This window comes from Rhinoderma darwinii, chromosome 3 (genome assembly GCF_050947455.1).
Source record: "Rhinoderma darwinii isolate aRhiDar2 chromosome 3, aRhiDar2.hap1, whole genome shotgun sequence".
Classification (NCBI taxonomy): Eukaryota; Metazoa; Chordata; class Amphibia; order Anura; family Rhinodermatidae; genus Rhinoderma; species Rhinoderma darwinii.
The window spans coordinates 77,581,844-77,598,190 of record NC_134689.1 but is presented as its reverse complement, the minus strand read 5'-3'; the positions used below and the strand labels follow the sequence as shown (position 1 = coordinate 77,598,190).

Here is a 16,347-nt window from a genome sequence, read left to right as displayed (position 1 = left end):
CTTGGCATCCAATCTTGAAAGTTTTCTTATTTGTGTAGGATAGGATGACCGAGCAGTCTCTCGTGAAGGCGTGGATTTAAATCCCACTTTTGAATACTCATATTTAAGTAAACTATGTAAGACAATACCGATTCCTCTGCTTACTTGAGTGAATGTTATAGAGAATGGAACTCCACTAAACTACTGCTGGGTACCTCCCAGGGTAGTTTTTCTGTATTTTCAGGTTAAAGCAAGAACAAGGGTTCTTCAGTACCTCTTTGTTACAGCACTGTTAATCATAAACCAATAACTACATGATGGAAATGGACAAGAAACAGTACTAATCTTTCAATTTTCTATTTCATATTTAAGTAACTATGTAAGACAATACAGATTCCTCTGCTTACTTGAGTGAATGTTATAGAGAATGGAACTCCACTAAACTACTGCTGGGTACCTCCCAGGGTAGTTTTTCTGTATTTTCAGGTTAAAGCAAGAACAAGGGTTCTTCAGGACCTCTTTTTTACAGCACTGTTAATCATAAACCAATAACTACATGATGGAAATGGACAAGAAACAGTACTAATCTTTCTATTTTCTATTTCATATTTAAGTAACTATGTAAGACAATACAGATTCCTCTGCTTACTTGAGTGAATGTTATAGAGAATGGAACTCCACTAAACTACTGCTGGGTACCTCCCAGGGTAGTTTTTCTGTATTTTCAGGTTAAAGCAAGAACAAGGGTTCTTCAGGACCTCTTTGTTACAGCACTGTTAATCATAAACCAATAACTACATGATGGAAATGGACAAGAAACAGTTCTAATCTTTCTATTTTAAATTCCCAAAAACTGGACCCTTAACATGACGGTTTTTTCTTCCATATCTGAAAGGCTTGGCTTTTCTATAAGTCAGGATGGCCGAGTGGTCTAAGGCACTGCGTTCAGGTCGCAGTCTCCCCTGGAGGCGTGGGTTCAAATCCCACTTCTGACAATACAACTTTTATTAAACACACTGCAATGTCATTCCGACAGCGCTAGTGAAAAAACCCACTATGCCAAAACACGCCCCAAAATGTTAGACTCTTCAGATGACTGGCTTGGCATCCAATCTTGAAAGTTTTCTTATTTGTGTAGGATAGGATGACCGAGCAGTCTCTCGTGAAGGCGTGGATTTAAATCCCACTTTTGAATACTCATATTTAAGTAAACTATGTAAGACAATACCGATTCCTCTGCTTACTTGAGTGAATGTTATAGAGAATGGAACTCCACTAAACTACTGCTGGGTACCTCCCAGGGTAGTTTTTCTGTATTTTCAGGTTAAAGCAAGAACAAGGGTTCTTCAGGACCTCTTTTTTACAGCACTGTTAATCATAAACCAATAACTACATGATGGAAATGGACAAGAAACAGTACTAATCTTTCAATTTTCAATTTCATATTTAAGTAACTATGTAAGACAATACAGATTCCTCTGCTTACTTGAGTGAATGTTATAGAGAATGGAACTCCACTAAACTACTGCTGGGTACCTCCCAGGGTAGTTTTTCTGTATTTTCAGGTTAAAGCAAGAACAAGGGTTCTTCAGGACCTCTTTTTTACAGCACTGTTAATCATAAACCAATAACTACATGATGGAAATGGACAAGAAACAGTACTAATCTTTCTATTTTCTATTTCATATTTAAGTAACTATGTAAGACAATACAGATTCCTCTGCTTACTTGAGTGAATGTTATAGAGAATGGAACTCCACTAAACTACTGCTGGGTACCTCCCAGGGTAGTTTTTCTGTATTTTCAGGTTAAAGCAAGAACAAGGGTTCTTCAGGACCTCTTTGTTACAGCACTGTTAATCATAAACCAATAACTACATGATGGAAATGGACAAGAAACAGTTCTAATCTTTCTATTTTAAATTCCCAAAAACTGGACCCTTAACATGACGGTTTTTTCTTCCATATCTGAAAGGCTTGGCTTTTCTATAAGTCAGGATGGCCGAGCGGTCTAAGGCGCTGCGTTCAGGTCGCAGTCTCCCCTGGAGACGTGGGTTCAAATCCCACTTCTGACAATACAACTTTTTTTAAACACACTGCAATGTCATTCCGACAGCGCTAGTGAAAAAACCCACTATGCCAAAACACGCCCCAAAATGTTAGACTCTTCAGATGACTGGCTTGGCATCCAATCTTGAAAGTTTTCTTATTTGTGTAGGATAGGATGACCGAGCAGTCTCTCGTGAAGGCGTGGATTTAAATCCCACTTTTGAATACTCATATTTAAGTAAACTATGTAAGACAATACCGATTCCTCTGCTTACTTGAGTGAATGTTATAGAGAATGGAACTCCACTAAACTACTGCTGGGTACCTCCCAGGGTAGTTTTTCTGTATTTTCAGGTTAAAGCAAGAACAAGGGTTCTTCAGGACCTCTTTTTTACAGCACTGTTAATCATAAACCAATAACTACATGATGGAAATGGACAAGAAACAGTACTAATCTTTCTATTTTCTATTTCATATTTAAGTAACTATGTAAGACAATACAGATTCCTCTGCTTACTTGAGTGAATGTTATAGAGAATGGAACTCCACTAAACTACTGCTGGGTACCTCCCAGGGTAGTTTTTCTGTATTTTCAGGTTAAAGCAAGAACAAGGGTTCTTCAGGACCTCTTTGTTACAGCACTGTTAATCATAAACCAATAACTACATGATGGAAATGGACAAGAAACAGTTCTAATCTTTCTATTTTAAATTCCCAAAAACTGGACCCTTAACATGACGGTTTTTTCTTCCATTTCTGAAAGGCTTGGCTTTTCTATAAGTCAGGATGGCCGAGCGGTCTAAGGCGCTGCGTTCAGGTCGCAGTCTCCCCTGGAGGCGTGGGTTCAAATCCCACTTCTGACAATACAACTTTTATTAAACACACTGCAATGTCATTCCGACAGCGCTAGTGAAAAAACCCACTATGCCAAAACACGCCCCAAAATGTTAGACTCTTCAGATGACTGGCTTGGCATCCAATCTTGAAAGTTTTCTTATTTGTGTAGGATAGGATGACCGAGCAGTCTCTCGTGAAGGCGTGGATTTAAATCCCACTTTTGAATACTCATATTTAAGTAAACTATGTAAGACAATACCGATTCCTCTGCTTACTTGAGTGAATGTTATAGAGAATGGAACTCCACTAAACTACTGCTGGGTACCTCCCAGGGTAGTTTTTCTGTATTTTCAGGTTAAAGCAAGAACAAGGGTTCTTCAGGACCTCTTTTTTACAGCACTGTTAATCATAAACAAATAACTACATGATGGAAATGGACAAGAAACAGTACTAATCTTTCAATTTTCTATTTCATATTTAAGTAACTATGTAAGACAATACAGATTCCTCTGCTTACTTGAGTGAATGTTATAGAGAATGGAACTCCACTAAACTACTGCTGGGTACCTCCCAGGGTAGTTTTTCTGTATTTTCAGGTTAAAGCAAGAACAAGGGTTCTTCAGGACCTCTTTTTTACAGCACTGTTAATCATAAACCAATAACTACATGATGGAAATGGACAAGAAACAGTACTAATCTTTCTATTTTCTATTTCATATTTAAGTAACTATGTAAGACAATACAGATTCCTCTGCTTACTTGAGTGAATGTTATAGAGAATGGAACTCCACTAAACTACTGCTGGGTACCTCCCAGGGTAGTTTTTCTGTATTTTCAGGTTAAAGCAAGAACAAGGGTTCTTCAGGACCTCTTTGTTACAGCACTGTTAATCATAAACCAATAACTACATGATGGAAATGGACAAGAAACAGTTCTAATCTTTCTATTTTAAATTCCCAAAAACTGGACCCTTAACATGACGGTTTTTTCTTCCATTTCTGAAAGGCTTGGCTTTTCTATAAGTCAGGATGGCCGAGCGGTCTAAGGCGCTGCGTTCAGGTCGCAGTCTCCCCTGGAGGCGTGGGTTCAAATCCCACTTCTGACAATACAACTTTTATTAAACACACTGCAATGTCATTCCGACAGCGCTAGTGAAAAAACCCACTATGCCAAAACACGCCCCAAAATGTTAGACTCTTCAGATGACTGGCTTGGCATCCAATCTTGAAAGTTTTCTTATTTGTGTAGGATAGGATGACCGAGCAGTCTCTCGTGAAGGCGTGGATTTAAATCCCACTTTTGAATACTCATATTTAAGTAAACTATGTAAGACAATACCGATTCCTCTGCTTACTTGAGTGAATGTTATAGAGAATGGAACTCCACTAAACTACTGCTGGGTACCTCCCAGGGTAGTTTTTCTGTATTTTCAGGTTAAAGCAAGAACAAGGGTTCTTCAGGACCTCTTTTTTACAGCACTGTTAATCATAAACCAATAACTACATGATGGAAATGGACAAGAAACAGTACTAATCTTTCAATTTTCTATTTCATATTTAAGTAACTATGTAAGACAATACAGATTCCTCTGCTTACTTGAGTGAATGTTATAGAGAATGGAACTCCACTAAACTACTGCTGGGTACCTCCCAGGGTAGTTTTTCTGTATTTTCAGGTTAAAGCAAGAACAAGGGTTCTTCAGGACCTCTTTTTTACAGCACTGTTAATCATAAACCAATAACTACATGATGGAAATGGACAAGAAACAGTACTAATCTTTCTATTTTCTATTTCATATTTAAGTAACTATGTAAGACAATACAGATTCCTCTGCTTACTTGAGTGAATGTTATAGAGAATGGAACTCCACTAAACTACTGCTGGGTACCTCCCAGGGTAGTTTTTCTGTATTTTCAGGTTAAAGCAAGAACAAGGGTTCTTCAGGACCTCTTTGTTACAGCACTGTTAATCATAAACCAATAACTACATGATGGAAATGGACAAGAAACAGTTCTAATCTTTCTATTTTAAATTCCCAAAAACTGGACCCTTAACATGACGGTTTTTTCTTCCATATCTGAAAGGCTTGGCTTTTCTATAAGTCAGGATGGCCGAGCGGTCTAAGGCGCTGCGTTCAGGTCGCAGTCTCCCCTGGAGACGTGGGTTCAAATCCCACTTCTGACAATACAACTTTTATTAAACACACTGCAATGTCATTCCGACAGCGCTAGTGAAAAAACCCACTATGCCAAAACACGCCCCAAAATGTTAGACTCTTCAGATGACTGGCTTGGCATCCAATCTTGAAAGTTTTCTTATTTGTGTAGGATAGGATGACCGAGCAGTCTCTCGTGAAGGCGTGGATTTAAATCCCACTTTTGAATACTCATATTTAAGTAAACTATGTAAGACAATACCGATTCCTCTGCTTACTTGAGTGAATGTTATAGAGAATGGAACTCCACTAAACTACTGCTGGGTACCTCCCAGGGTAGTTTTTCTGTATTTTCAGGTTAAAGCAAGAACAAGGGTTCTTCAGGACCTCTTTTTTACAGCACTGTTAATCATAAACCAATAACTACATGATGGAAATGGACAAGAAACAGTACTAATCTTTCAATTTTCTATTTCATATTTAAGTAACTATGTAAGACAATACAGATTCCTCTGCTTACTTGAGTGAATGTTATAGAGAATGGAACTCCACTAAACTACTGCTGGGTACCTCCCAGGGTAGTTTTTCTGTATTTTCAGGTTAAAGCAAGAACAAGGGTTCCTCAGGACCTCTTTTTTACAGCACTGTTAATCATAAACCAATAACTACATGATGGAAATGGACAAGAAACAGTACTAATCTTTCTATTTTCTATTTCATATTTAAGTAACTATGTAAGACAATACAGATTCCTCTGCTTACTTGAGTGAATGTTATAGAGAATGGAACTCCACTAAACTACTGCTGGGTACCTCCCAGGGTAGTTTTTCTGTATTTTCAGGTTAAAGCAAGAACAAGGGTTCTTCAGGACCTCTTTTTTACAGCACTGTTAATCATAAACCAATAACTACATGATGGAAATGGACAAGAAACAGTTCTAATCTTTCTATTTTAAATTCCCAAAAACTGGACCCTTAACATGACGGTTTTTTCTTCCATTTCTGAAAGGCTTGGCTTTTCTATAAGTCAGGATGGCCGAGTGGTCTAAGGCGCTGCGTTCAGGTCGCAGTCTCCCCTGGAGGCGTGGGTTCAAATCCCACTTCTGACAATACAATTTTTATTAAACACACTGCAATGTCATTCCGACAGCGCTAGTGAAAAAACCCACTATGCCAAAACACGCCCCAAAATGTTAGACTCTTCAGATAACTGGCTTGGCATCCAATCTTGAAAGTTTTCTTATTTGTGTAGGATAGGATGACCGAGCAGTCTCTCGTGAAGGCGTGGATTTAAATCCCACTTTTGAATACTCATATTTAAGTAAACTATGTAAGACAATACCGATTCCTCTGCTTACTTGAGTGAATGTTATAGAGAATGGAACTCCACTAAACTACTGCTGGGTACCTCCCAGGGTAGTTTTTCTGTATTTTCAGGTTAAAGCAAGAACAAGGGTTCTTCAGGACCTCTTTTTTACAGCACTGTTAATCATAAACCAATAACTACATGATGGAAATGGACAAGAAACAGTACTAATCTTTCTATTTTCTATTTCATATTTAAGTAACTATGTAAGACAATACAGATTCCTCTGCTTACTTGAGTGAATGTTATAGAGAATGGAACTCCACTAAACTACTGCTGGGTACCTCCCAGGGTAGTTTTTCTGTATTTTCAGGTTAAAGCAAGAACAAGGGTTCTTCAGTACCTCTTTGTTACAGCACTGTTAATCATAAACCAATAACTACATGATGGAAATGGACAAGAAACAGTTCTAATCTTTCTATTTTAAATTCCCAAAAACTGGACCCTTAACATGACGGTTTTTTCTTCCATATCTGAAAGGCTTGGCTTTTCTATAAGTCAGGATGGCCGAGCGGTCTAAGGCGCTGCGTTAAGGTCACAGTCTCCCCTGGAGGCGTGGGTTCAAATCCCACTTCTGACAATACAACTTTTCATAAACACACTGCAATGTCATTCCGACAGCGCTAGTGCAAAAACCCACTATGCCAAAACACGCCCCAAAATGTTAGACTCTTCAGATGACTGGCTTGGCATCCAATCTTGAAAGTTTTCTTATTTGTGTAGGATAGGATGACCGAGCAGTCTCTCGTGAAGGCGTGGATTTAAATCCCACTTTTGAATACTCATATTTAAGTAAACTATGTAAGACAATACCGATTCCTCTGCTTACTTGAGTGAATGTTATAGAGAATGGAACTCCACTAAACTACTGCTGGGTACCTCCCAGGGTAGTTTTTCTGTATTTTCAGGTTAAAGCAAGAACAAGGGTTCTTCAGGACCTCTTTTTTACAGCACTGTTAATCATAAACCAATAACTACATGATGGAAATGGACAAGAAACAGTACTAATCTTTCTATTTTCTATTTCATATTTAAGTAACTATGTAAGACAATACAGATTCCTCTGCTTACTTGAGTGAATGTTATAGAGAATGGAACTCCACTAAACTACTGCTGGGTACCTCCCAGGGTAGTTTTTCTGTATTTTCAGGTTAAAGCAAGAACAAGGGTTCTTCAGGACCTCTTTGTTACAGCACTGTTAATCATAAACCAATAACTACATGATGGAAATGGACAAGAAACAGTTCTAATCTTTCTATTTTAAATTCCCAAGAACTGGACCCTTAACATGACGGTTTTTTCTTCCATATCTGAAAGGCTTGGCTTTTCTATAAGTCAGGATGGCCGAGCGGTCTAAGGCGCTGCGTTAAGGTCGCAGTCTCCCCTGGAGGCGTGGGTTCAAATCCCACTTCTGGCTATACAACTTTTCTTAAACACACTGCAATGTCATTCCGACAGTGCTAGTGAAAAAACCCACTATGCCAAAACACGCCCCAAAATGTTAGACTCTTCAGATGACTGGCTTGGCATCCAATCTTGAAAGTTTTCTTATTTGTGTAGGATAGGATGACCGAGCAGTCTCTCGTGAAGGCGTGGATTTAAATCCCACTTTTGAATACTCATATTTAAGTAAACTATGTAAGACAATACCGATTCCTCTGCTTACTTGAGTGAATGTTATAGAGAATGGAACTCCACTAAACTACTGCTGGGTACCTCCCAGGGTAGTTTTTCTGTATTTTCAGGTTAAAGCAAGAACAAGGGTTCTTCAGGACCTCTTTTTTACAGCACTGTTAATTATAAACCAATAACTACATGATGGAAATGGAAAAGAAACAGTACTAATCTTTCTATTTTCTATTTCATATTTAAGTAACTATGTAAGACAATACAGATTCCTCTGCTTACTTGAGTGAATGTTATAGAGAATGGAACTCCACTAAACTACTGCTGGGTACCTCCCAGGGTAGTTTTTCTGTATTTTCAGGTTAAAGCAAGAACAAGGGTTCTTCAGGACCTCTTTGTTACAGCACTGTTAATCATAAACCAATAACTACATGATGGAAATGAACAAGAAACAGTTCTAATCTTTCTATTTTAAATTCCCAAAAACTGGACCCTTAACATGACGGTTTTTTCTTCCATATCTGAAAGGCTTGGCTTTTCTATAAGTCAGGATGGCCGAGCTGTCTAAGGCGCTGCGTTAAGGTCGCAGTCTTCCCTGGAGGCGTGGGTTCAAATCCCACTTCTGACAATACAACTTTTCTTAAACACACTGCAATGTCATTCCGACAGTGCTAGTGAAAAAACCCACTATGCCAAAACACGCCCCAAAATGTTAGACTCTTCAGATGACTGGCTTGGCATCCAATCTTGAAAGTTTTCTTATTTGTGTAGGATAGGATGACCGAGCAGTCTCTCGTGAAGGCGTGGATTTAAATCCCACTTTTGAATACTCATATTTAAGTAAACTATGTAAGACAATACCGATTCCTCTGCTTACTTGAGTGAATGTTATAGAGAATGGAACTCCACTAAACTACTGCTGGGTACCTCCCAGGGTAGTTTTTCTGTATTTTCAGGTTAAAGCAAGAACAAGGGTTCTTCAGGACCTCTTTTTTACAGCACTGTTAATCATAAACCAATAACTACATGATGGAAATGGACAAGAAACAGTACTAATCTTTCTATTTTCTATTTCATATTTAAGTAACTATGTAAGACAATACAGATTCCTCTGCTTACTTGAGTGAATGTTATAGAGAATGGAACTCCACTAAACTACTGCTGGGTACCTCCCAGGGTAGTTTTTCTGTATTTTCAGGTTAAAGCAAGAACAAGGGTTCTTCAGTACCTCTTTGTTACAGCACTGTTAATCATAAACCAGTAACTACATGATGGAAATGGACAAGAAACAGTTCTAATCTTTCTATTTTAAATTCCCAAAAACTGGACCCTTAACATGACGGTTTTTTCTTCCATATCTGAAAGGCTTGGCTTTTCTATAAGTCAGGATGGCCGAGCGGTCTAAGGCGCTGCGTTAAGGTCGCAGTCTCCCCTGGAGGCGTGGGTTCAAATCCCACTTCTGACAATACAACTTTTCATAAACACACTGCAATGTCATTCCGACAGCGCTAGTGAAAAAACACACCCCAAAATGTTAGACTCTTCAGATAACTGGCTTGGCATCCAATCTTGAAAGTTTTCTTATTTGTGTAGGATAGGATGACCGAGCAGTCTCTCGTGAAGGCGTGGATTTAAATCCCACTTTTGAATACTCATATTTAAGTAAACTATGTAAGACAATACCGATTCCTCTGCTTACTTGAGTAAATGTTATAGAGAATGGAACTCCACTAAACTACTGCTGGGTACCTCCCAGGGTAGTTTTTCTGTATTTTCAGGTTAAAGCAAGAACAAGGGTTCTTCAGGACCTCTTTTTTACAGCACTGTTAATTATAAACCAATAACTACATGATGGAAATGGAAAAGAAACAGTACTAATCTTTCTATTTTCTATTTCATATTTAAGTAACTATGTAAGACAATACAGATTCCTCTGCTTACTTGAGTGAATGTTATAGAGAATGGAACTCCACTAAACTACTGCTGTGTACCTCCCAGGGTAGTTTTTCTGTATTTTCAGGTTAAAGCAAGAACAAGGGTTCTTCAGGACCTCTTTGTTACAGCACTGTTAATCATAAACCAATAACTACATGATGGAAATGGACAAGAAACAGTTCTAATCTTTCTATTTTAAATTCCCAAAAACTGGACCCTTAACATGACGGTTTTTTCTTCCATATCTGAAAGGCTTGGCTTTTCTATAAGTCAGGATGGCCGAGCGGTCTAAGGCGCTGCGTTAAGGTCGCAGTCTCCCCTGGAGGCGTGGGTTTGAAATCCCACTTCTGACAATACAACTTTTATTAAACACACTGCAATGTCATTCCGACAGCGCTAGTGAAAAAACCCACTATGCCAAAACACGCCCCAAAATGTTAGACTCTTCAGATGACTGGCTTGGCATCCAATCTTGAAAGTTTTCTTATTTGTGTAGGTTAGGATGACCGAGCAGTCTCTCGTGAAGGCGTGGATTTAAATCCCACTTTTGAATACTCATATTTAAGTAAACTATGTAAGACAATACCGATTCCTCTGCTTACTTGAGTGAATGTTATAGAGAATGGAACTCCACTAAACTACTGCTGGGTACCTCCCAGGGTAGTTTTTCTGTATTTTCAGGTTAAAGCAAGAACAAGGGTTCTTCAGGACCTCTTTTTTACAGCACTGTTAATCATAAACCAATAACTACATGATGGAAATGGACAAGAAACAGTACTAATCTTTCTATTTTCTATTTCATATTTAAGTAAACTATGTAAGACAATACCGATTCCTCTGCTTACTTGAGTGAATGTTATAGAGAATGGAACTCCACTAAACTACTGCTGGGTACCTCCCAGGGTAGTTTTTCTGTATTTTCAGGTTAAAGCAAGAACAAGGGTTCTTCAGTACCTCTTTGTTACAGCACTGTTAATCATAAACCAATAACTACATGATGGAAATGGACAAGAAACAGTTCTAATCTTTCTATTTTAAATTCCCAAAAACTGGACCCTTAACATGACGGTTTTTTCTTCCATATCTGAAAGGCTTGGCTTTTCTATAAGTCAGGATGGCCGAGCGGTCTAAGGCGCTGCGTTAAGGTCGCAGTCTCCCCTGGAGGCGTGGGTTCAAATCCCACTTCTGACAATACAACTTTTCATAAACACACTGCAATGTCATTCCGACAGCGCTAGTGAAAAAACCCACTATGCCAAAACACGCCCCAAAATGTTAGACTCTTCAGATGACTGGCTTGGCATCCAATCTTGAAAGTTTTCTTATTTGTGTAGGATAGGATGACCGAGCAGTCTCTCGTGAAGGCGTGGATTTAAATCCCACTTTTGAATACTCATATTTAAGTAAACTATGTAAGACAATACCGATTCCTCTGCTTACTTGAGTGAATGTTATAGAGAATGGAACTCCACTAAACTACTGCTGGGTACCTCCCAGGGTAGTTTTTCTGTATTTTCAGGTTAAAGCAAGAACAAGGGTTCTTCAGGACCTCTTTTTTACAGCACTGTTAATCATAAACCAATAACTACATGATGGAAATGGACAAGAAACAGTACTAATCTTTCTATTTTCTATTTCATATTTAAGTAACTATGTAAGACAATACAGATTCCTCTGCTTACTTGAGTGAATGTTATAGAGAATGGAACTCCACTAAACTACTGCTGGGTACCTCCCAGGGTAGTTTTTCTGTATTTTCAGGTTAAAGCAAGAACAAGGGTTCTTCATGACCTCTTTGTTACAGCACTGTTAATCATAAACCAATAACTACATGATGGAAATGGACAAGAAACAGTTCTAATCTTTCTATTTTAAATTCCCAAGAACTGGACCCTTAACATGACGGTTTTTTCTTCCATATCTGAAAGGCTTGGCTTTTCTATAAGTCAGGATGGCCGAGCGGTCTAAGGCGCTGCGTTAAGGTCGCAGTCTCCCCTGGAGGCGTGGGTTCAAATCCCACTTCTGACAATACAACTTTTCTTAAACACACTGCAATGTCATTCCGACAGTGCTAGTGAAAAAACCCACTATGCCAAAACACGCCCCAAAATGTTAGACTCTTCAGATGACTGGCTTGGCATCCAATCTTGAAAGTTTTCTTATTTGTGTAGGATAGGATGACCGAGCAGTCTCTCGTGAAGGCGTGGATTTAAATCCCACTTTTGAATACTCATATTTAAGTAAACTATGTAAGACAATACCGATTCCTCTGCTTACTTGAGTGAATGTTATAGAGAATGGAACTCCACTAAACTACTGCTGGGTACCTCCCAGGGTAGTTTTTCTGTATTTTCAGGTTAAAGCAAGAACAAGGGTTCTTCAGGACCTCTTTTTTACAGCACTGTTAATTATAAACCAATAACTACATGATGGAAATGGAAAAGAAACAGTACTAATCTTTCTATTTTCTATTTCATATTTAAGTAACTATGTAAGACAATACAGATTCCTCTGCTTACTTGAGTGAATGTTATAGAGAATGGAACTCCACTAAACTACTGCTGGGTACCTCCCAGGGTAGTTTTTCTGTATTTTCAGGTTAAAGCAAGAACAAGGGTTCTTCAGTACCTCTTTGTTACAGCACTGTTAATCATAAACCAATAACTACATGATGGAAATGGACAAGAAACAGTTCTAATCTTTCTATTTTAAATTCCCAAAAACTGGACCCTTAACATGACGGTTTTTTCTTCCATATCTGAAAGGCTTGGCTTTTCTATAAGTCAGGATGGCCGAGCGGTCTAAGGCGCTGCGTTAAGGTCGCAGTCTCCCCTGGAGGCGTGGGTTCAAATCCCACTTCTGACAATACAACTTTTCATAAACACACTGAAATGTCATTCCGACAGCGCTAGTGAAAAAACCCACTATGCCAAAACACGCCCCAAAATGTTAGACTCTTCAGATGACTGGCTTGGCATCCAATCTTGAAAGTTTTCTTATTTGTGTAGGATAGGATGACCGAGCAGTCTCTCGTGAAGGCGTGGATTTAAATCCCACTTTTGAATACTCATATTTAAGTAAACTATGTAAGACAATACCGATTCCTCTGCTTACTTGAGTGAATGTTATAGAGAATGGAACTCCACTAAACTACTGCTGGGTACCTCCCAGGGTAGTTTTTCTGTATTTTCAGGTTAAAGCAAGAACAAGGGTTCTTCAGGACCTCTTTTTTACAGCACTGTTAATCATAAACCAATAACTACATGATGGAAATGGACAAGAAACAGTACTAATCTTTCTATTTTCTATTTCATATTTAAGTAACTATGTAAGACAATACAGATTCCTCTGCTTACTTGAGTGAATGTTATAGAGAATGGAACTCCACTAAACTACTGCTGGGTACCTCCCAGGGTAGTTTTTCTGTATTTTCAGGTTAAAGCAAGAACAAGGGTTCTTCAGTACCTCTTTGTTACAGCACTGTTAATCATAAACCAATAACTACATGATGGAAATGGACAAGAAACAGTTCTAATCTTTCTATTTTAAATTCCCAAGAACTGGACCCTTAACATGACGGTTTTTTCTTCCATATCTGAAAGGCTTGGCTTTTCTATAAGTCAGGATGGCCGAGCGGTCTAAGGCGCTGCGTTAAGGTCGCAGTCTCCCCTGGAGGCGTGGGTTCAAATCCCACTTCTGGCAATACAACTTTTCTTAAACACACTGCAATGTCATTCCGACAGTGCTAGTGAAAAAACCCACTATGCCAAAACACGCCCCAAAATGTTAGACTCTTCAGATGACTGGCTTGGCATCCAATCTTGAAAGTTTTCTTATTTGTGTAGGATAGGATGACCGAGCAGTCTCTCGTGAAGGCGTGGATTTAAATCCCACTTTTGAATACTCATATTTAAGTAAACTATGTAAGACAATACCGATTCCTCTGCTTACTTGAGTGAATGTTATAGAGAATGGAACTCCACTAAACTACTGCTGGGTACCTCCCAGGGTAGTTTTTCTGTATTTTCAGGTTAAAGCAAGAACAAGGGTTCTTCAGGACCTCTTTTTTACAGCACTGTTAATTATAAACCAATAACTACATGATGGAAATGGAAAAGAAACAGTACTAATCTTTCTATTTTCTATTTCATATTTAAGTAACTATGTAAGACAATACAGATTCCTCTGCTTACTTGAGTGAATGTTATAGAGAATGGAACTCCACTAAACTACTGCTGGGTACCTCCCAGGGTAGTTTTTCTGTATTTTCAGGTTAAAGCAAGAACAAGGGTTCTTCAGGACCTCTTTGTTACAGCACTGTTAATCATAAACCAATAACTACATGATGGAAATGGACAAGAAACAGTTCTAATCTTTCTATTTTAAATTCCCAAAAACTGGACCCTTAACATGACGGTTTTTTCTTCCATATCTGAAAGGCTTGGCTTTTCTATAAGTCAGGATGGCCGAGCGGTCTAAGGCGCTGCGTTAAGGTCGCAGTCTCCCCTGGAGGCGTGGGTTCAAATCCCACTTCTGACAATACAACTTTTATTAAACACACTGCAATGTCATTCCGACAGCGCTAGTGAAAAAACCCACTATGCCAAAACACGCCCCAAAATGTTAGACTCTTCAGATGACTGGCTTGGCATCCAATCTTGAAAGTTTTCTTATTTGTGTAGGATAGGATGACCGAGCAGTCTCTCGTGAAGGCGTGGATTTAAATCCCACTTTTGAATACTCATATTTAAGTAAACTATGTAAGACAATACCGATTCCTCTGCTTACTTGAGTGAATGTAATAGAGAATGGAACTCCACTAAACTACTGCTGGGTACCTCCCAGGGTAGTTTTTCTGTATTTTCAGGTTAAAGCAAGAACAAGGGTTCTTCAGTACCTCTTTGTTACAGCACTGTTAATCATAAACCAATAACTACATGATGGAAATGGACAAGAAACAGTTCTAATCTTTCTATTTTAAATTCCCAAGAACTGGACCCTTAACATGACGGTTTTTTCTTCCATATCTGAAAGGCTTGGCTTTTCTATAAGTCAGGATGGCCGAGCGGTCTAATGCGCTGCGTTAAGGTCGCAGTCTCCCCTGGAGGCGTGGGTTCAAATCCCACTTCTGACAATACAACTTTTCTTAAACACACTGCAATGTCATTCCGACAGTGCTAGTGAAAAAACCCACTATGTCAAAACACGCCCCAAAATGTTAGACTCTTCAGATGACTGGCTTGGCATCCAATCTTGAAAGTTTTCTTATTTGTGTAGGATAGGATGACCGAGCAGTCTCTCGTGAAGGCGTGGATTTAAATCCCACTTTTGAATACTCATATTTAAGTAAACTATGTAAGACAATACCGATTCCTCTGCTTACTTGAGTGAATGTTATAGAGAATGGAACTCCACTAAACTACTGCTGGGTACCTCCCAGGGTAGTTTTTCTGTATTTTCAGGTTAAAGCAAGAACAAGGGTTCTTCAGTACCTCTTTGTTACAGCACTGTTAATCATAAACCAATAACTACATGATGGAAATGGACAAGAAACAGTTCTAATCTTTCTATTTTAAATTCCCAAAAACTGGACCCTTAACATGACGGTTTTTTCTTCCATATCTGAAAGGCTTGGCTTTTCTATAAGTCAGGATGGCCGAGCGGTCTAAGGCGCTGCGTTAAGGTCGCAGTCTCCCCTGGAGGCGTGGGTTCAAATCCCACTTCTGACAATACAACTTTTCTTAAACACACTGCAATGTCATTCCGACAGTGCTAGTGAAAAAACCCACTATGCCAAAACACGCCCCAAAATGTTAGACTCTTCAGATGACTGGCTTGGCATCCAATCTTGAAAGTTTTCTTATTTGTGTAGGATAGGATGACCGAGCAGTCTCTCGTGAAGGCGTGGATTTAAATCCCACTTTTGAATACTCATATTTAAGTAAACTATGTAAGACAATACCGATTCCTCTGCTTACTTGAGTGAATGTTATAGAGAATGGAACTCCACTAAACTACTGCTGGGTACCTCCCAGGGTAGTTTTTCTGTATTTTCAGGTTAAAGCAAGAACAAGGGTTCTTCAGGACCTCTTTTTTACAGCACTGTTAATCATAAACCAATAACTACATGATGGAAATGGACAAGAAACAGTACTAATCTTTCTATTTTCTATTTCATATTTAAGTAACTATGTAAGACAATACAGATTCCTCTGCTTACTTGAGTGAATGTTATAGAGAATGGAACTCCACTAAACTACTGCTGTGTACCTCCCAGGGTAGTTTTTCTGTATTTTCAGGTTAAAGCAAGAACAAGGGTTCTTCAGGACCTCTTTGTTACAGCACTGTTAATCATAAACCAATAACTACATGATGGAAATGGACAAGAAACAGTTCTAATCT

General features: G+C 38.8%; 15 non-coding genes across 15 annotated transcripts; all 15 read left to right on the top strand.

Annotated features, from left to right (window-relative positions):
* The first annotated feature begins 891 nt into the window (after nucleotides 1–891).
* On the top strand, nucleotides 892–974 carry TRNAL-CAG (transfer RNA leucine (anticodon CAG)). The gene has a single exon. It is a non-coding gene; the product is annotated as a tRNA-Leu (tRNA).
* Nucleotides 975–1,970: 996 nt separating this feature from the next.
* TRNAL-CAG (transfer RNA leucine (anticodon CAG)) lies at nucleotides 1,971–2,053 on the top strand. Its single transcript has one exon. It is a non-coding gene; the product is annotated as a tRNA-Leu (tRNA).
* Nucleotides 2,054–2,807: 754 nt separating this feature from the next.
* On the top strand, nucleotides 2,808–2,890 carry TRNAL-CAG (transfer RNA leucine (anticodon CAG)). The gene has a single exon. It is a non-coding gene; the product is annotated as a tRNA-Leu (tRNA).
* Nucleotides 2,891–3,886: 996 nt separating this feature from the next.
* On the top strand, nucleotides 3,887–3,969 carry TRNAL-CAG (transfer RNA leucine (anticodon CAG)). The gene has a single exon. It is a non-coding gene; the product is annotated as a tRNA-Leu (tRNA).
* Nucleotides 3,970–4,965: 996 nt separating this feature from the next.
* TRNAL-CAG (transfer RNA leucine (anticodon CAG)) lies at nucleotides 4,966–5,048 on the top strand. The gene has a single exon. It is a non-coding gene; the product is annotated as a tRNA-Leu (tRNA).
* Nucleotides 5,049–6,044: 996 nt separating this feature from the next.
* Nucleotides 6,045–6,127, top strand: TRNAL-CAG (transfer RNA leucine (anticodon CAG)). The gene has a single exon. It is a non-coding gene; the product is annotated as a tRNA-Leu (tRNA).
* Nucleotides 6,128–6,881: 754 nt separating this feature from the next.
* On the top strand, nucleotides 6,882–6,964 carry TRNAL-AAG (transfer RNA leucine (anticodon AAG)). The gene has a single exon. It is a non-coding gene; the product is annotated as a tRNA-Leu (tRNA).
* A 754-nt stretch (nucleotides 6,965–7,718) lies between these two features.
* TRNAL-AAG (transfer RNA leucine (anticodon AAG)) lies at nucleotides 7,719–7,801 on the top strand. Its single transcript has one exon. It is a non-coding gene; the product is annotated as a tRNA-Leu (tRNA).
* Nucleotides 7,802–9,392: 1,591 nt separating this feature from the next.
* Nucleotides 9,393–9,475, top strand: TRNAL-AAG (transfer RNA leucine (anticodon AAG)). Its single transcript has one exon. It is a non-coding gene; the product is annotated as a tRNA-Leu (tRNA).
* Nucleotides 9,476–11,053: 1,578 nt separating this feature from the next.
* On the top strand, nucleotides 11,054–11,136 carry TRNAL-AAG (transfer RNA leucine (anticodon AAG)). The gene has a single exon. It is a non-coding gene; the product is annotated as a tRNA-Leu (tRNA).
* A 754-nt stretch (nucleotides 11,137–11,890) lies between these two features.
* Nucleotides 11,891–11,973, top strand: TRNAL-AAG (transfer RNA leucine (anticodon AAG)). Its single transcript has one exon. It is a non-coding gene; the product is annotated as a tRNA-Leu (tRNA).
* A 754-nt stretch (nucleotides 11,974–12,727) lies between these two features.
* Nucleotides 12,728–12,810, top strand: TRNAL-AAG (transfer RNA leucine (anticodon AAG)). Its single transcript has one exon. It is a non-coding gene; the product is annotated as a tRNA-Leu (tRNA).
* A 754-nt stretch (nucleotides 12,811–13,564) lies between these two features.
* TRNAL-AAG (transfer RNA leucine (anticodon AAG)) lies at nucleotides 13,565–13,647 on the top strand. The gene has a single exon. It is a non-coding gene; the product is annotated as a tRNA-Leu (tRNA).
* A 754-nt stretch (nucleotides 13,648–14,401) lies between these two features.
* Nucleotides 14,402–14,484, top strand: TRNAL-AAG (transfer RNA leucine (anticodon AAG)). Its single transcript has one exon. It is a non-coding gene; the product is annotated as a tRNA-Leu (tRNA).
* A 1,107-nt stretch (nucleotides 14,485–15,591) lies between these two features.
* TRNAL-AAG (transfer RNA leucine (anticodon AAG)) lies at nucleotides 15,592–15,674 on the top strand. Its single transcript has one exon. It is a non-coding gene; the product is annotated as a tRNA-Leu (tRNA).
* Nucleotides 15,675–16,347: the final 673 nt, after the last annotated feature.